Source organism: Oculina patagonica, chromosome 6 (genome assembly GCF_052425735.1).
Source record: "Oculina patagonica isolate OP01 chromosome 6, crgOcupat, whole genome shotgun sequence".
Taxonomy (NCBI): domain Eukaryota; kingdom Metazoa; phylum Cnidaria; class Anthozoa; order Scleractinia; family Oculinidae; genus Oculina; species Oculina patagonica.
This window is the reverse complement of record NC_135763.1, coordinates 11,454,179-11,471,092: the sequence shown is the minus strand read 5'-3', so window position 1 is coordinate 11,471,092 and position 16,914 is coordinate 11,454,179. Positions and strand designations below refer to the sequence as shown.

The following is a 16,914-nucleotide window of genomic DNA, read 5'->3' as shown; positions in this document are numbered from 1 at the left end:
GCAAGTGGAGGCAAGTAATCGCAAGTTGAACTTGCGTACAGACTTGCGTTGGGTGGCCAAACGGACTCGCAAGTTTACTCGCAAGTGCACGCAAGTTGTCAAAAAATTCATTTCAATGATTCTGCGCGCGCTGCAATTCAGTACTTGAAGAAAACAGCAAGACTTGCGTTGGGTGGCCAAACGGTGTAAAACTTGCAACGACTTGCGTGCAAATTTTATCTCGACCAAAGTGAACGCAAGCTATCGCAAGTCAACGCAAGTGCATATAAGACCTGGCCAAACGGAGACTCACGTAGACGCAAGTTGAAAACTTGCGTCCACTTGCGTTACCGTTTGGTTGCTGGCGTCTACAGTCGGCCGATACCTTACCGACACCTTGCCAGCCGAGCCAGGGATAATTGTGGCCCTTTTCAAACAGAGAGTCAGATGATTTTTTACCTACTTGCCCTGTATTTTTATTATGTATTTAATTTTTGACATTACGTTTACAGCGCAATGTCTAGTCTGATCCGGGCAGAGTTGAAATTGTCCCTTGTGCCGCACTCTTTTAAACGCGCTAAAAACTACACAGACGCTAAGAGGCTTAGAGGCGTAGACAGAAAACCCATGCCAATAAGAATCAAATGCAAGCTTGAGGAGAGAGAATGGTCTTAGAGCAGGCAAAAAATCGAGTGACAATTCCATGATGAAGAATTCCTGTGACTTTGATAATCTTTGATGTCCTCACAAAGCACACGATGTCAACATCGAACTCCACGCCGCGACGGAAACAATAAGGCAATGAAAACAGCATCGAGAAATCAGAGATCAGTGTTATATATTATATTCATTTGATACAATAGCCCAATTTCGATATATTAAAATTCAGCCTAAAACAATAGAACTCAGGACGAGGCTCCGGGGACTAAACTATAGAGTTTGTGGGGTTTATTCCCCGGAGCCTCGTTGTGATGTCTATTGTTTTAGGCTGAATTTTAAAATATCGAAATTGGGCTATTTGCAATCTTTACAATTTTTTAAGTCATGACTAATCCCAGTCTATTTTATAGTTTCTCGGATAATATTGTGCGGAATTGCTGTTCACAAGATGCAGGGCCCCTATGGAGAATGGAGAACAGCTAAATGGGCCACCCTGTGTAAATAAAGTTTTACTTTTAACTTTACTTTTCTTACTTTACCATACAGTGGCATATTAGCTCCATATGTTACGATTATTGTCCTATAAATAACATACGATTTTTTTCCGTAAGCCAGGCACAGCAATAGATCGTGATCAATCTGATCGACAGTGAGTTTGGGGGTTTGCAATCCACAAAAATCGTGGATTATTGGAGTAAAAGCTGATTTAGACCAATCCGAACGCCGCATTTTAATGACTTAACATTTCAATCCCGGTGCCATTGGCTGGCATCACTTTTATCCATTATATTAATATTATTTAACACAAATATTATCAAACCAATAAAAAAAAACAATGCTTTACGATCACGGTGCCAGAAAACGCGCCGTAGTTACCGTGACGTAATAGGAGGAGACACTAACATGGAATGTCAGTCTTCCGATATCGTTTAGGCAGCATTGATATATTGATTGATTGATTGATTGATTGATTGACTGACTGACTGACTGACTGACTGACTGACTACTGACTAATTGATTGTTTGATTGATTGATTGATTGATTGATTGATTATTGATTGATTGACTGACTGATTGATTGATTTATCGATTGATTGATCTCCTGATTGGTCTATCTATTTGCCACGTTTTCTTCCATTTTAACGTAAACGTAGTCCATTTTTCTCGTGCCGTTTTTGTCACTAAACGACGAAAGGTGAAACAACAAAAGTGAAACAAGAAAGCAAAATGTCGGACAAAAAAGCAGCGCAGCGGAAGCCAAGACGACTTCCTACAAGTTGGAAAACCTTCAGGCTAAGAAAAGACGAGAAAGATTCTGAAGACAAATGTGAATTACAAGAATTAACTCCGCCCGTTGTTTTTGGACCCGAAAAGAAGCGAACATCGACTTTTGTTTATTCTGAGGCGGAAACAAGTGATGTCTCAACCCCTGTTTCGCCCGAACTTTTGAAGCTCTTGGAAGCAATCGGCGAAGATGATTTGGAGCTTGTCGAAGAAGAACTCGACAAGCTAGACAGGCAGGCGATCGATAAACCCGACAGGCACGGCTTTGCGCTTATCCATGTTGCAGCTCGGTACAACTTAAGCGGGATAGTTAACACTTTGTTGGAACATGGAGCAGATGTAAACATCGGCACAAGCGAATACCGATGGACGCCTCTTCATTTAGCTGCCAGGTTTGTAGGCTTTATGCGTTCCATGGGCGTAAGGAGGAAGGATGGTGATTATGTGTAGTGGGCAAGTTTTTTTTTACTTGTGCGTTCTTCTATTTTTTTTTAAGTAAACCATAAAAATCAAAATCAAGAGGGGGAATTTATGTTTTCCTTAGGGCTTTGATCGAGATTAGGCCGAAATTAATCGAATGTTAGTTCTTTAGTTTTTTGATCTTTAAAATTACGTGTTTTTATTTTTGTTCAAAAATTTAGTATGCGTGCATTTGCTTAGAGCACTTAATTCGCAATTAGCGTGGTGTTTTGCATGTTTTTGCCTATCCGAAAAATTGTTTGTATAAAAATTGATTTTGTTTGAGTTTTTATCATTTGGGTTGAGTTTTGTACGTTGGGGAGAATCATTACTACTGTTTACCTCCGATTTGTAGCTATTTTAGCTTCAAAAGTCTACTAAGAAGAATGTTCCTTTTTTTCTGGTTGCCAGGGTCGCAGTCAAACGAGCAAGCAATGCAGAAAGATGATCAATATGTTACGCACGTATTCGTGTTGAACTCCAAGCCATTGTTTGCATGAAATTTTGTTTGAGTTTGAACGTTCGGGACAGCCATAATTAATGTCTATACATCCGATTGAATTGAATCCTTTTTCAACTTTAATAGCCTTCTAAGCAGAATGTTTCATTTTTGATCGTCACGCTCACAGTCAAACGAGCTTTCTTTGCAATAAGACCCTGAACGATGTTATGACGATATTCATCGCGCTTCAACGAATCGCGACTAAAACTCAAGGTCGTCGTTTAAACTTTCTTAGCTCGATGTCCTAGCTGTTTTGTTTGTTGGTTTTTTTTTCTTTACTTTTTGGCTTACAATTGCTGAACCATTATAAGAATAATCATCGTCATAAAAATTCATTTCATGAAGAAAATCACGCTCATACTGCCACACCTGCTATTTTACTGGTTATTGGAAAAAACGATAATGTGCCATACACTTTACGAAAGTCAATATCAAATTGCGACAACGTGTCGTTCAAATTTGAAATAGGCACGTTCTTCCAAAACGTGATCTGTACGCAGTTACATTTTTACAGTACAATACAAATTTTATTTACAATCCCCAGCAGGGCTTTTCGGATTTAAAACATTATGATAAGCCCGGCCTGGCCTATCGATGAAACCGATAGTCGATTTTAATCGATGCCAATTAATCGTTTATTATTGGAAATTGATGACCAATCGATGACGGAAAATGTTGTGACTTTTAACATGATCGATTTTCATCGACTATCATCGATTTTCATTGATTGTCATCGATTTTCATCGATTTTATGAATCTTGTTATATCAACTTTCGTCTTCTCCTCCACATCCCTTCCCTTATTTTTCGCTGCTCCCTAACTAACCGAACGCCTGGAACAGACTACTGTAAACGTTCAATCCTGTTATATACAACATAATATTAATGTAAACCGGCCAAAGCAATATATACTTGTATCAAAGCAATAGAATAATTACTTGGGAATAAGTGGCTTGGTCTAAGGGGATGCCTTTTATTTCTAAAAGAAAAACCACAAACGCCTCACCAACTTCACTGAAGTCGCAGCCATGGTGGACTGACTACGCATTTTGTAATTAGTGTTACATTTCTTTCTTTAGCCCGATCTTCAGACATCGTGAAAAGCCTCACGAGTATCTGTTGATTAAATGCTGCGAATAGAAATATCCCGCTCTCGATCGGTCGTTTGAGGATTGCGTAAATCTATATCCGGATATCCTGGGGATGCCCAAGTACGCTGCAGGAAATCAATGACAATCGATAGCAATCAATGACAGTCAATGTAATTAAGGAAATTTCATTTGTGACTATCGATTGGTCATCGATTGGCCGATACCAATCGATATCAATTAACTAACAGTTAACGATTGAAATCGATTTCCGATCATCGAGTTTCATCGATTGGTCAGGCCGGGGATAAGATAAAAACGATAAAATTACAAAATGATCACTTAAAAAATTACAATAAAATGCGATAAAAAATTACAATAAGTTAGCAAATACTACTATCACGAACGGGCAAGAAAGTCTCACCCTGCCCTCGTGGATATAACCAATCACAACGTAGATTTTTTTTTCAATTTTGCCTGCTTGTGGAGAAGGCCATATAATAATAGGCCAATTTCAAGATTTTAAGATTCTATTAAAGTTAGCTTTGCGCTCGGTGCTTGGGGAAATAAAGCAAAAAAATCATATCAAGGCTGAGGGATACATGAAAATTATCTTTCGAATGAAGCTGTCGTAAATCGACCTTGTTTTGTTTTTCTGTTTTTTTTTTTTTTTTACAGCAAATTTTCAAACGCAGTACAAATCATCTAAGGGCTTGTTTACAGGCTGATACGTTGTAGTAGGGTCATGTCTTAGTCAATATATTTCATGTAAGCCTTGCTTCCTATACTGTAGGTTCAATGGCCTCTCCACAGTTGACGTACTTTTGCAAAGGGGCGCCGACCCTTTAATCAAAAGTAAAAAAGGAAGCACTCCATTGCACTTTGCAGTGCGCAGAGGAAACGATGAGATTGTGAAAGTTCTTTTAAAGCACCCGAAAGTCCATGTTGATGACGTTGATAACTCTGGAAAAACTGCGTTGCACCTGGCCTGTAGTGAGGGGCACAGCAAAGTTTGCCAACTACTCCTTAACTACGGAGCAAACATTGAGGCAGTTACGGCAGACAAAACGACCCCTCTTCACAATGCCATCCTTCATGGCCATTCAGAGGTCACAAGGATGATATTAAACCGAGGTTAGAAATAGCAATAGCAATGCCTTTACAACCGAAAAACCCTCGGTCATGCATACAAGCTTATTCACAAGCGCACCTTGGAGTGAGGGTTTGGGGGAGGGGGAGGGGGGTGGTAATCGGAAGATAGCACCCCGTAAGGTTTTCGTTCTAATAAGACAATCAACCAAATATGAGGCGATATACTGTCACAGAATCAACTTCTTTAGATTTCAACATTTTCTCAGGCAGTCAAACAATAACTTTAATTAATAAAAAAATCAATCAGAAATTATAATTGAAATTAAAACTCTTCTGATTGATCAAGAAAACTAAAAACGTTTAAGAATATGTGAGAAAATCCGATATTTGGCTTAAGGTGTATGTCAAAAACAGCCGCCATGGCAACGTCCAATGACGAAGGGAAACAGTTGATACCTTCAAATTACCGCGGGAGATAAATAAATGTTTTGAAACTAAAAGTTAAATCCCCATTTCAAACTGCGATAACTTCTCGAAGAGGGTATTATAGGAAATTGAAGCAAGCAACCAAAATATCTTTAGAGACATCACAAATCGCGTTTATCTTCTTCATTTTAAATCTTTGCCCCGTCTCTCGCGTTAATTACCTTTATTCAAGGGAAATTTTCCCTCAATTCAAAGACCTTAATTTAGGGGAGCGTTAATTTCCTGTAATAAGGTAGCTCTGAAAAGTTTCTTTCTCGTTTACTTCATGTCCACAGCGGCTGACACAGACGTTGATACGACTGAGGAGCAACTGGTAGGGAATAAGGACTTGCAGAGTAACACAGTGTTGCACATGGCGGCTTGGAATAACGATGTCAAGACCGCTGAACGGTGCCTTGATCGTGGCTCTGACGTCAACACAAGGAAAACCAAGGAAACCACTCCACTTCACATCGCGGCCACTAAAGGGAACCTAGAGATGGCAGAGTTGCTAATATCACGAGGAGCTGGTGTAAATATAAAAGATGGGGACTCAAAAACACCTCTTCACAGGTAATTACCATACGGATATAAACTGAAAAGCTAACATAAAACAGTAACTTAATTTACATAAGATATTTTTACAGATCTTTAGTAGCTCGCGAGTAGCCAAGCTTTTCTATGCGACACACAACTGCATTGAATGAATATGTCAGTCAATAAACATCAACAGAAGCACATGGCGTTATATTTTTTGTCACGGTGAAATGGTGGTCTTGTTGTGCTATAACTTAATTAAAAAATACAGTGACGTGTAGGACACACTCTGCAATGGACTAATCTCACCCATCGTAATTCATGCCTACTGTCCTAACTGGCATTTTTGAACTATATTGTTGGTTTCTAGGGCCTCTCAGTTTAACCAAACCAAACTCATTTCACTTCTTGTGGAAAAGGGAGCCAAAGTGAACATACATGACGGTGTGGGCCGTTCGCCATTCTTAAACGCCGTGGCCTTTGGCCACAGTGACTCGGCTAGGGAACTCCTTAAACTTGGTGCTGACGTTAATGTAACCGACTTGCTTATGAAGAACTGTGTTCACATCGCAGTAGAACATGAACACTTAAAGATGCTTGCTATGCTTCTGGAGAGTCGCTCGGGTACAGACAATTTGTATAAAGCGGATTTGTGGGACAGGATTCCTTTGCACTACGCTGCAAAGTCAAAAGATATAAAGGTAAAGAGTTGATATAAAATTGTAACATAATACTAGTTTTGATCACGTGAAAAAGTTAATTCAACTTATACTGACAACCACAAGATTAAGAGAAAAGTACTAATAAAATTACTTTGCGATAAAACGTTTCTTTGTCTTGTAGATTTTGCAGCTGGTCTTATCTAAGCAAACGAAGCTGTCGTATCGAGATGAGAATCAAAAAACACCTCTTCACCTAGCTGCAGAATCGTCCTCATCCAAACACGTGGAAGCACTGGTCAGACAGACGGCTGGTGTCAATGAGCGAGACGAGCTTGGGAGAACACCTTTGCACAGTGCTGCCAGAAAAGGACAAAGGTAAGGTGTTTAAAATATTTAGTGAAGATCCGTAACAGGAGTTCAACTTTATAAAGCTATAATGAACCTTACGTAAAAGATTTTATTGACCAACATAGGTTGAATTTAGGTTATTTGGAGATTTCCTGATACACCTTTTCTCGCACATTTATTGGCAACGAGACAGTCAAATGGAACTGTTTAGTTGATAACTTAATTGAACATTACTAGCATCCATTATGTTTTGAAGTTTAGCAAAGCTCAGGCTCAAAATCCTATTGGAATTTAAATTTCAGTCTTGGATTTTGTTTTTGGGAATTTCATTTAATTTAATGGAATAGTTCCAATTTGTTGGCTTAACGTCCATTTACATTTGCTCTTTTGTCTTTTATTGTCTTTTCCTTACAGTATGTCTTTCTTGAATCGCACTCTAGAGAGAATACGAGATCATCGCTGTAGTCAACTAGAACTGCGTGTTTATTGCATCAAGTATTCTGGTATTCCTAATTTTAATTTATTGGCTGGCTCTTAGCTTAAATATGTCAGCATAATAGGTAATTTCTCATTTTTTTACTCAGAAAAGCATGTATCACACTTTTAAATATGGGAGCAGAAGTTGACAGTACAGATAACAGCTCCCGAACACCTCTGATGTGGGCTGCAAAAACAAACAACCTCCAATGTGCTCAGGTTCTGCTTGATTTTAAAGCTTCCGTTGATCTCCAAGACACAGATGGCTACTCTGCGTTACACGTGGCGTGTGGTCAGGGTCATGCTGCTATGGTTGCTCTACTTTTGGACCGTGGCGCAAGTTTAACGCTTCGGAACGAACAAAAGAATGCTTGTTTGGAAGTAGCAGCAAAAGCGGGAGCGTCTGATGTTGCGATGGCAATTGTGAAGCACAAAAGGTAAGTTGTCAGTTGTTGGGAAGAGCATTGACAATTGCTAAAGGTCTTCGTGTGTAACAGCAAAAGTGTTGAAAGATCTGCAGACATCCTTGTAAACTGAGTAATCACCAAATTGAATTTACCAGTAGTATATAATGTTACCAGTGTATAAAATGTTAAAAGATATTTCTTGTTTAGGCTTCCTCCTGCCTCCCCAGCTGCCTTCGGTATGCCTTGCTTTCCTTTGTTATAAAATCTATGCCTCTAAGTATGAAGAAAGACAGTTATTAGTATGTAGGAAGGCACTTGTACATAAAAAAGAGGTATAGATTTAAATAAGGCAGGGGAAGGCCTTAACAAGGTATATCTTGCAACATTGTGTACTACTTATACTTGTTTGATCAAACGTTGGAGAGAGATCATCTTTGTTTCAATTAAGAAAACCCATTTCTCTCTGTTTCCTTAAAGATGGATAGAACTTGAAGACTACCTGACAACTAGTGAGCAGACAACAATCTCACTGCTGGTTGAAAGTTTTCCAGGAGCCGCCGGAGTCGCCCTAAATCACTGTGTGCATCACTCTGCAGACCTCAACATCTCCGACCCAGACTACACAGTCACGTATGACTTTAAATATCTGGATCCAGGCCCAAAGGTGAAAGATTGTAGTAAAAGGTTCTCTGCCGTTGAAACGATGATTAAGCACAGACGCGAGCGGCTCCTTCTTCATCCTCTCACCCTAAAATTCAACGAAAGAAAGTGGACCACTCTGGGAAGGTTTCCATTTTTCGGCGATTTTTTCACCTATTTCGTACTGTTGATTCTTCTTAGCATATTTGTTGTCAACCAAAGGGGAGATGTGGATCTCAGACCAGCAAACTACACTGACGCGCAAAACGGATCTGGAGAGGCGGACGAGTACTTCAAGCCAAAACCCTCAGATATTTACAAAAAGGATTCTGCCTTCACAGAATCAGTGCCATTCATAGTCCTGATTTTCGCCATACTACACATATGCAAAGAATTTTTCCAGATATACATGCAACGTTGGAACTATTTCAAGGACACTTCCAATTACCTAGACTGGATCCTGTATATCAGTACTATCTTGTTTATGGCACCCTACGTTACCTATCTTGAATGTCCTTGATGAAAGATTCTCAGAAATGAGCGACCCACGTATTCTTTGGATTCTCGGAGTTGTGGCGATCTTCGTATGTTATACGAACATGATGCTGTTCCTTAGAAGATATCGCCTGTTTGGTACTTATATCTCAATGTACATTGAAGTAGCCAAGACTGTTATCCAAGTGATGGTGGTATTCATTTTCCTTGTCATGGGGTTCGCACTGGTGTTTTACATCCTCTTTAAGGAACAGGTAAGCCTTGATCGATATCATTCTGTAGGATCACTAGAGCAAAAGTGAATTGGCCTTGGAAAATTGGTGGTGGGGGTGGCCAAATGGCTATTTCGTCATTCGGATTTATGGAGTAGCATTCCTGCTAGTATCTCCGAATGAATAGTAAATAAGAAGGCACGGACGAGCTTTTGAGAGCCTTGACAAAATCTGGTTCCGCGGCTGCCCTCCGGAGTCACCTGTCCTCAGCTACGGAATTCTCCTGTGGCGTGGGGCACTTAATTCCTGAGTGCAGACTTTACTCTTAAGTTTCGATTCGAGAATTATAGGTGTATTGTGCTTCGGTTTAATAAGCGTTCACTGAGCTGTCTCTTCGATCAAGCGTTTTCTAAACAATACTAACAACGCAATAAGATGCTCAGCCAAAATCGATGCCGATTTCGCTTCACGTTTTTCTTCCGCTCTCCATTGTTCACAAGGGTGAAAGATAAAAACCCTTATAAACTCTGGCCACACTCGAGGGAAATTGCTCTGTTTAACAATACTTAAACCTAATGTTGACCCACTCATTCATCTTTGCTTGTGCTCGGAGAATAGGGCCCTTACTACATGTCTCCAGCGTTGTGAATCCTGCACAGGACGCTTGGCTTCAGTCGCAAGAGGTGTGCATGCTCCTTAGCGCAGCAATTACTCCCCTTTAATTCATGATAGAATTTCCCCTTTTACGCTTCCCCTAGGGGTTCCAGTTTTAAAAGGGCCTGGGGCGCTACGTTCTCCGGACATTGTGGCATTGTGAGTGCTACCTTTTTCCAAGGATAAGCCACTCCACTCAGAGAGATGTCTATTTAACTCGTTATTAATTATTGCTTCGCCATCATGTATTTTTTTTCTTATAGCATGGATTTCACACAGTGTTCCATTCCACACTCCGTGTGTTGGTTATGATGGTTGGAGAGCTCGACTTCGGAGAAATCTTCATTGAATCAATTGGTGACACAGATTCCTCAAGCCAGAATCCGAAAAATCCATTTCCACCAGTGGCGTTCATTTTCCTCTTTTTGTGTTTGTTTTTACTGAGTGTCGCACTGATGAATCTTTTGGTAAGAGAAAATATATCCATTACGTTCATATTACAATCATAAATGTCAAAGGTACCTCAGTTAGCACACCTCGCAAAGTCCGCTCAAATTTATAGGCGATTATTTGCTGACGTCAGTGTTTACAATTGCCCCATTAATATACAATATTGCGTCGAGAAAGCATCATGCAATATACGATTTGACTCCAAATTTTTAGCTCTTTGCGTGTAGCATTGAAGGAAATATTGCCTTTAATTGGGTGGCAAAAGTGCTAATGAGCCAATGCATACCAAAAGCATCCAATACACCAGGCTGTTACTCTCATAGCTGATGTTACTGTAGCTCAATCAGAAACTGAAGCGCTTCTGCTGATGAGACAAACTTTGTTATCAAAGATTCGCTTTTTCGATGGCATGAACCATATGTGTTCAGCCCATCAGCAGGCAGGAGTCCACGGAGGCAGTTACAGTTCCCGGTGTTGGTCACTGTTACATTATCCATAGATTGAATTTAGTTTATCCATAGTTTGAATTTATAACTTTTTTTCCGGGAGCTTTTTGCAATCGTTGGGAAACCTCGTTAATTTGCAAACGTTCTAAACAAGTGTTCTGAGACGATCGGCAGATCGAGTAACCTTTATAAAATGTTTATATAGAATTCCTCGGAAAAAAGGTCAGAAATCTTTGCCTCGAATTTGCCTGTTCTTAATGAGTTAAATGGAAAGAGGCATGGGATAAAATAGTCTGCAGTACAATTTCTTACTATTACAAATGTCTTGTTCGTCCAACTTGAATAACTAGTATCGAATATTTTCATGTGATAACGTTTCTGCTTTAGAGTATCCACAACTTCTGAATTTTTGTCTCCGCCCCATGTTTCGTCAAAAAACATAATGACAGTTGATATATTGGTCAAACTACTTGATTTCTTTACAGGTTGGTCTGGCCGTTGGAGACACCGAGAAAATGAAAAAGTTCGCTACAATCAAGAGGCTGGCCATGCAGATTGAATATCATATTGAAATAGAAGAGTCGTATCCTGCCTTCATCAAAGCTCTTAACGTTTACGAACAGGTTTATAAAGATAAGCCTAATAAGCACCCCGTATTTCTCAGGTTGGTGTATCCTCCCATCACTTTGTCTTCTAATGCTCTCAGTTTGTAAATGTTTTCATGTAGACGCTACTTATCTTGCTTTATTTTGAAATCGGCATAGGAAAGTACATTCTTTCATATACATTCATCGGAAGAAGTAGAAAGTACTGAGTAGAAACCTGTTATAGCAGCGAGTTCTATAGAAGGGCAGTGTCATCTGATAAAGAGCCCTAAGGCATTTCCATCATCTAAAAATGTCCGTCCCAGATAGCCAATTACCACAACGAAATATTTGGTGGTGAACTCAAGTCGCTGGTAGACTAGTGTTGCGCCACGATTTCCTTTAAAGAAGAAATTAATCTTGTTGCTCCTCTACGAAATAAAATTGTGCATATATTGTTTTTTTTTACTTTTCGGGTCGATTGAACTATCATCCCTATTCAGACGGAGGAGGCGACAAGTTACATTACATTTAGTTATTGTCTAGCAGTAACTTTTACATTCTTTAGATTAATTTAGCATACTTTCATTTTCATAAGTTTTGATTACTTTTGGGCCCGTTTGGGTGCCTTTATTTTTTGACGTGGTGGAAAAGATGACGGATTGAAGGTGGCGTCTGTTTGGCAATGGTTATGTAATTTCCACATCATATGGCGTCCGTCAGAAAACATAGTTGGACGTACCTTACCCCCTCCAAATTATAATAAAAAGTTACCACGACTTTATAAAGGGTCTATTATAGGGGGTAGTTCAGTCCGCAAACCGCCATATTTTGTATTTCCTAGGCCACAAAGGGCTTTTGTTTTCTCTTAAGATCGAATGTACCCGCAAAACGACCCTCAAAATTGGCTTAAACCGCCAAACTGCCGGAGTATAATAGACCGTTTATTGTAGCCAGTGTAATCCTTTTTGTAAACTTCGCAGAGTTTTGGAGTGGCTACAAGCACGATATGCTGCAGCTAGCGCAGAGCCAGTGTTTGAAGAGGAAAAAACAACTGAACTCGCTGAGCTACAAGAGGGTATGATGAAGAACAAGAAAAGGATCAAGTCCATTGTGACTATGTTAGAGGCACAGAACGAGTTACTCAGAAGGCTGGCTTTCACAATTGATCCAGGTTTTGAGCTGCCAGAAGGCACTGAGGGAGCCAGCTGGAAGACGCGTGGTGGAGATGCTACAGATGGTAGAAACCAGTCGTCCCTTGGAACAATAGAAGAATTTAGTGAAGAGACGACGGATGAGAAAAGCGCGGATTCGCCTGCAGCAGAAAGGAGACAACCTTCGACCTATGTTCTCTTTGAGAGTGGCTTGTAGTCTCCACCTGGTACAAAGTAGCTGCTTAAGGAAGACGGAGTGCATCGCATCGCTGAAGATAATTATACGAAAAACACTCACATAAGTCACAAATACGATATGTTGATCATACTTATATAATGCCTCAAAAAAGCTTTGTTTTGTTTCAGGCACTTCATATATACAACAGAACTTCTCATAGGCGGGCATCCTTAAGATCAGAGGAATTGTTTACTTAATAATAATAATAATAATAATAATAATAATAATAATGATGATGATGATAAAATAACTAAAAACACAACGTAAACATTACTATAATAATAATAATAATAATAATAATAATAATAATAATAATAATAATAATAATAAGATGATGATGATGATAACAAATTTATAAAGCGCTTTTTTTTCAACAATCCAAAAGCGCTATCATATAAAAATTAAGAATTTAAAACGGCTAACTAAAAAACCATAGGATCAAAAAAATAATAACAATAGACTATAAATTGATAAAAAGGCTAATCTATGTACAAGATGTACGTTTAGATTTAAAGAGAGTTGTCTTATATATAATACGCAATTAGTAATTCAGTGGAGTGGTATTTAGTCGAGTGCTAAAAGGTAATTAAGGAATTGCTTAGGTTTATATATTTTACAACTCTCCATGATTGGTTTTACAGTGCGACTACTTTAACAAAGACTAGCTGGCAAAAGTGTTTGCTAATTAACGAATGGAAACCTGGAACGTTAACAATAGATTGGGACAAATTATCGAGATGCATATTACCAAGTTGAGAAATACAGAGGCAATGAATTTGAGACCAGTTCATCTTTTCATAACCCAAACACCTATAAAAGAATCGGCAAAGAACTTTCTGAAAGAACTGGTGTTACTAGACGTTAAGTATGTTTGCTGCTGGTCCACATTTGTTTGATGTGTGACCTTTGCTGTGATTGGCCACTGTAATTGATTTGGCTTTGACTTATTTAATGTATTGAAGAAGCCTTTAGGTTCTTAACGGGGGGAGTCTTTCTTAACTACAGATCAGTCAATTAGGGATTGCCGCAGAAGGTATTTTGTGAAAGCGATTTTGAAGCGTTTTATAATGCTAAATGGTGAATTTTTTTGTGGTGGGGGGGGGGGGGGGGGGGCTGGGGCGGGGGGCCTCTTTAAAAGTACCATTACGCGTGCGTGACTAGTGCCCGTCCTAAACCATGCGTTGGAATTTACACGTAAAATCGCTAAAATTCGGTGGATAGATTGTTTTTTTTTTTCTCGGGCGCGAGTTTTAAATTGCGGGTTGTAATCTACATTTCCAAACGATTGCTACGTGCTTTTAGTAGCTCTTGGGAAGTTTGGAGAGCACTGAAAAAGCTAGCGTTGCTCTCGGCTATCGCGTTGAGTAACTCTTACGCTTCTTTCGTGCTCTCCAAACTTCCCGCGTGCACCATAACTCGATAGTGCGCGCTAAGGCATGTTAATTCCTTGGCAACAAATTGGTAGTCAAGAAGGACCCCTACTTAATGTGTTTGAAACGTGTTTGCACCCTAAGGCAGAAAACAAACAAAGAATTGTAACAAGTTTGAAAGTGTGTCAATTTTACAATTTAATCAGTCCAAATGAATGCGTTATTGACCAAGCGTGAAGTTAACATAGCTTAATACTGGCCAAGTTCTTTTTCCTTGTTTACGGACCGAGATGCCATCTATGGAGGTCCATAGTCAAGCAAAATAAGAACGAGGCTAATAATTAGCCATCTTGACCATGCAGAACAAGAATGTTAAGAACACTAACATTGACATGTGGAATATCCTTTAAATAACAAACAATGTTTAAGGACGGAAATACTTGGGCGACTGAGCCTGTTCCTGTTGGCGTGCAAACTGTATTGAATAAAAGTAAGGGAATGTAAGTTATCTTGCGTTTAATTTTGATGACTGCATGCTGTCATGACCTGTCATGACCTGTCATGTTGAAAGCAAGGTCCCCTTGTGGTTTAAGTGATAGTAAAAATCAAAGAAATCGAGGCCACGGTCAATTCAACAATCATCGATTTTTTCTTATAGTTTCCTTTACTTTAAGTCTAATTACACACACAGGTCCTTCTTTAGTATAGACATGGTTATTTTTTCAACTGGGGCTCGCGAATCCTTCACTTGTTCTGTAAATGCTCTCGACGTCAAAGAAAGTGAAGACGTGCGAAAGAAATGAACGTGAGAGAAGTTATAAACGCGGGTTTAACGAAGCTTGGTTTCAAGGAAATTCGAGAGATTCGACGAGCACAGTTTTACTTCACACCCATCACTTTTCGCGCCTACAATTAACATACAAATTAAATTTAATCTCTTGCAGGCGGAACAAGTCGACTCGCGACTTCGTGGCTCATTTACAGCTGCATTTTATCGCGACTTCGTCGATCAAAAGAGTCGACTTGTGGCAAGTCTACATTCGAGCAAACGGGCGATAATTAACCTAATCCAGCGAGTTAAAAAACGAACGATTAGTGTTTTTAAAGGGACATGGTCAGCGTTTTTACCGCGCTGACCTCGACACTAGTTTTCACGTTTTGAAAAAAGTCCATGATGGACTTTTTTTCAAAACGAACCTTCAGAAATCTGCTGCAATCTTCTCAGTGTTTCACTAAATAAGAAAATTTAGAGAAAAAAATACACCGAGAAGGCTGAAGCAGATTTCTGAAGGTTCTCTACGCGTATTTTTGATTTCGGGTTGAGGTGGACTTTTTTCAAAACATGAACGCTGACCATGTCCCTTTAACTTTAGATAGTTCAGTTGTAGTTTATTATAAACAAGCGTTGACACGTTCCTCGCTGCCGAAAAATTCAGGGCTTCAACAAGAATCGAACCCGTGACCTCTGCGATACCGGTGTGATGCTCTACCAACTGAGCTATGAGCCACCCATTGAGCCGGGTCATTTTTGTGGGTTCTATCTTTCCCATGAAGGAATAGATGACAGACTCGTCTGCCATAGTTTATTATGCACGATTTCACATGGGATATAGAAGATGTTTCGCATGAACGAAAATCAAAAGTTCCTGAAAGTGACACCTTTCCAGCTATTATACTTTGATGAGTCAGTACTACTAATATTTATCAGTTGCTGCAACAATTATAATATCAAACAAATTTCCAATTATTGCTGAACAAGTTGTGGTCATTTTCATTACATCACTGGTAAACATAGCAACAGTAAAATTTGTTAAAACACCCTTAATTTTCGTTTTAAGTGCCTTTAACTCAAAAATGAACTAGGCGACCCCCTTTTTATGATAGAATAATGGTCAGCATGTTAAGATACAACTTTTGGCAAAGTTTACAAAAATTCTGTATTGTGGGCTCAGAGCCACCTTATATTTTCGAAAATTTACGAAAAATAGTCATAACTTGTTCATCAGTAATTGGGCATCTGTTTAATACCAAAACTGTTGTATCAACTGAAAAAGAGTTGTAGTATTGATTCGTCACAGGGGGGGGGGTGGAGAAAGTAAGTTTCCCCCCCCCCTGATTCGTCATGATCAAAGATGAGGTGCTAAAAAATTCAGGAAACTGTTTTGAGCCACCTTTAATCGGTTGGTTTAGGCGAAAAAAAATCATATTCTGAATAAACAACAGTTATTTACATCACAGGAGACATGTCCAATAATTCTCTACCGGCATAAAGCGTTGACGCTACAGCACTCACTAGAATTTTGTTTATTTCAAAGATGTCAGTATAAATCGTGATTTTTTTTAAAGAAAAAAATAGACTCACGTTTTTCACCTTGTACTTTCAAGAGTCCTCTCTTGGTAGTTTAATTTTTAGGCGAATCTAAATTCGAGCTACGCCCATTAAATACCATTCCAATATACTTTTGGAGTTTCTTTTAAATTTCCGACTATTGCCCCCGTCACTTTTTATGGAGGTCCCCCACACCCAGATCCACACCTACACTCCCTCAGAGATTTCGGCTCCTTGAAAGCGTCCTTGAACGAATCGATTGATCGAACAGGTATACGTACATCGATTCGACAGAACTCATTCCTATATTTTCAGTAGACTACCGTAGAATTCCGGTTATAAGCCCTGGGCTTATACAACTTCGTAAGGGGTTTTGGGTGGGCTT

The 16,914-nt window shown here is 39.3% G+C and overlaps 1 pseudogene across 1 annotated transcript; it reads left to right on the top strand.

Moving 5' to 3' along the window:
- Nucleotides 1–1,855: 1,855 nt before the first annotated feature.
- LOC144658659 (uncharacterized) lies at nucleotides 1,856–13,067 on the top strand (annotated as a pseudogene). Its single transcript, XR_013571754.1, has 10 exons — nucleotides 1,856–2,314; nucleotides 4,764–5,104; nucleotides 5,824–6,100; nucleotides 6,435–6,765; nucleotides 6,908–7,101; nucleotides 7,659–7,988; nucleotides 8,436–9,346; nucleotides 10,222–10,425; nucleotides 11,340–11,518; nucleotides 12,422–13,067. The product of XR_013571754.1 is annotated as an uncharacterized LOC144658659 (transcript).
- Nucleotides 13,068–16,914: the final 3,847 nt, after the last annotated feature.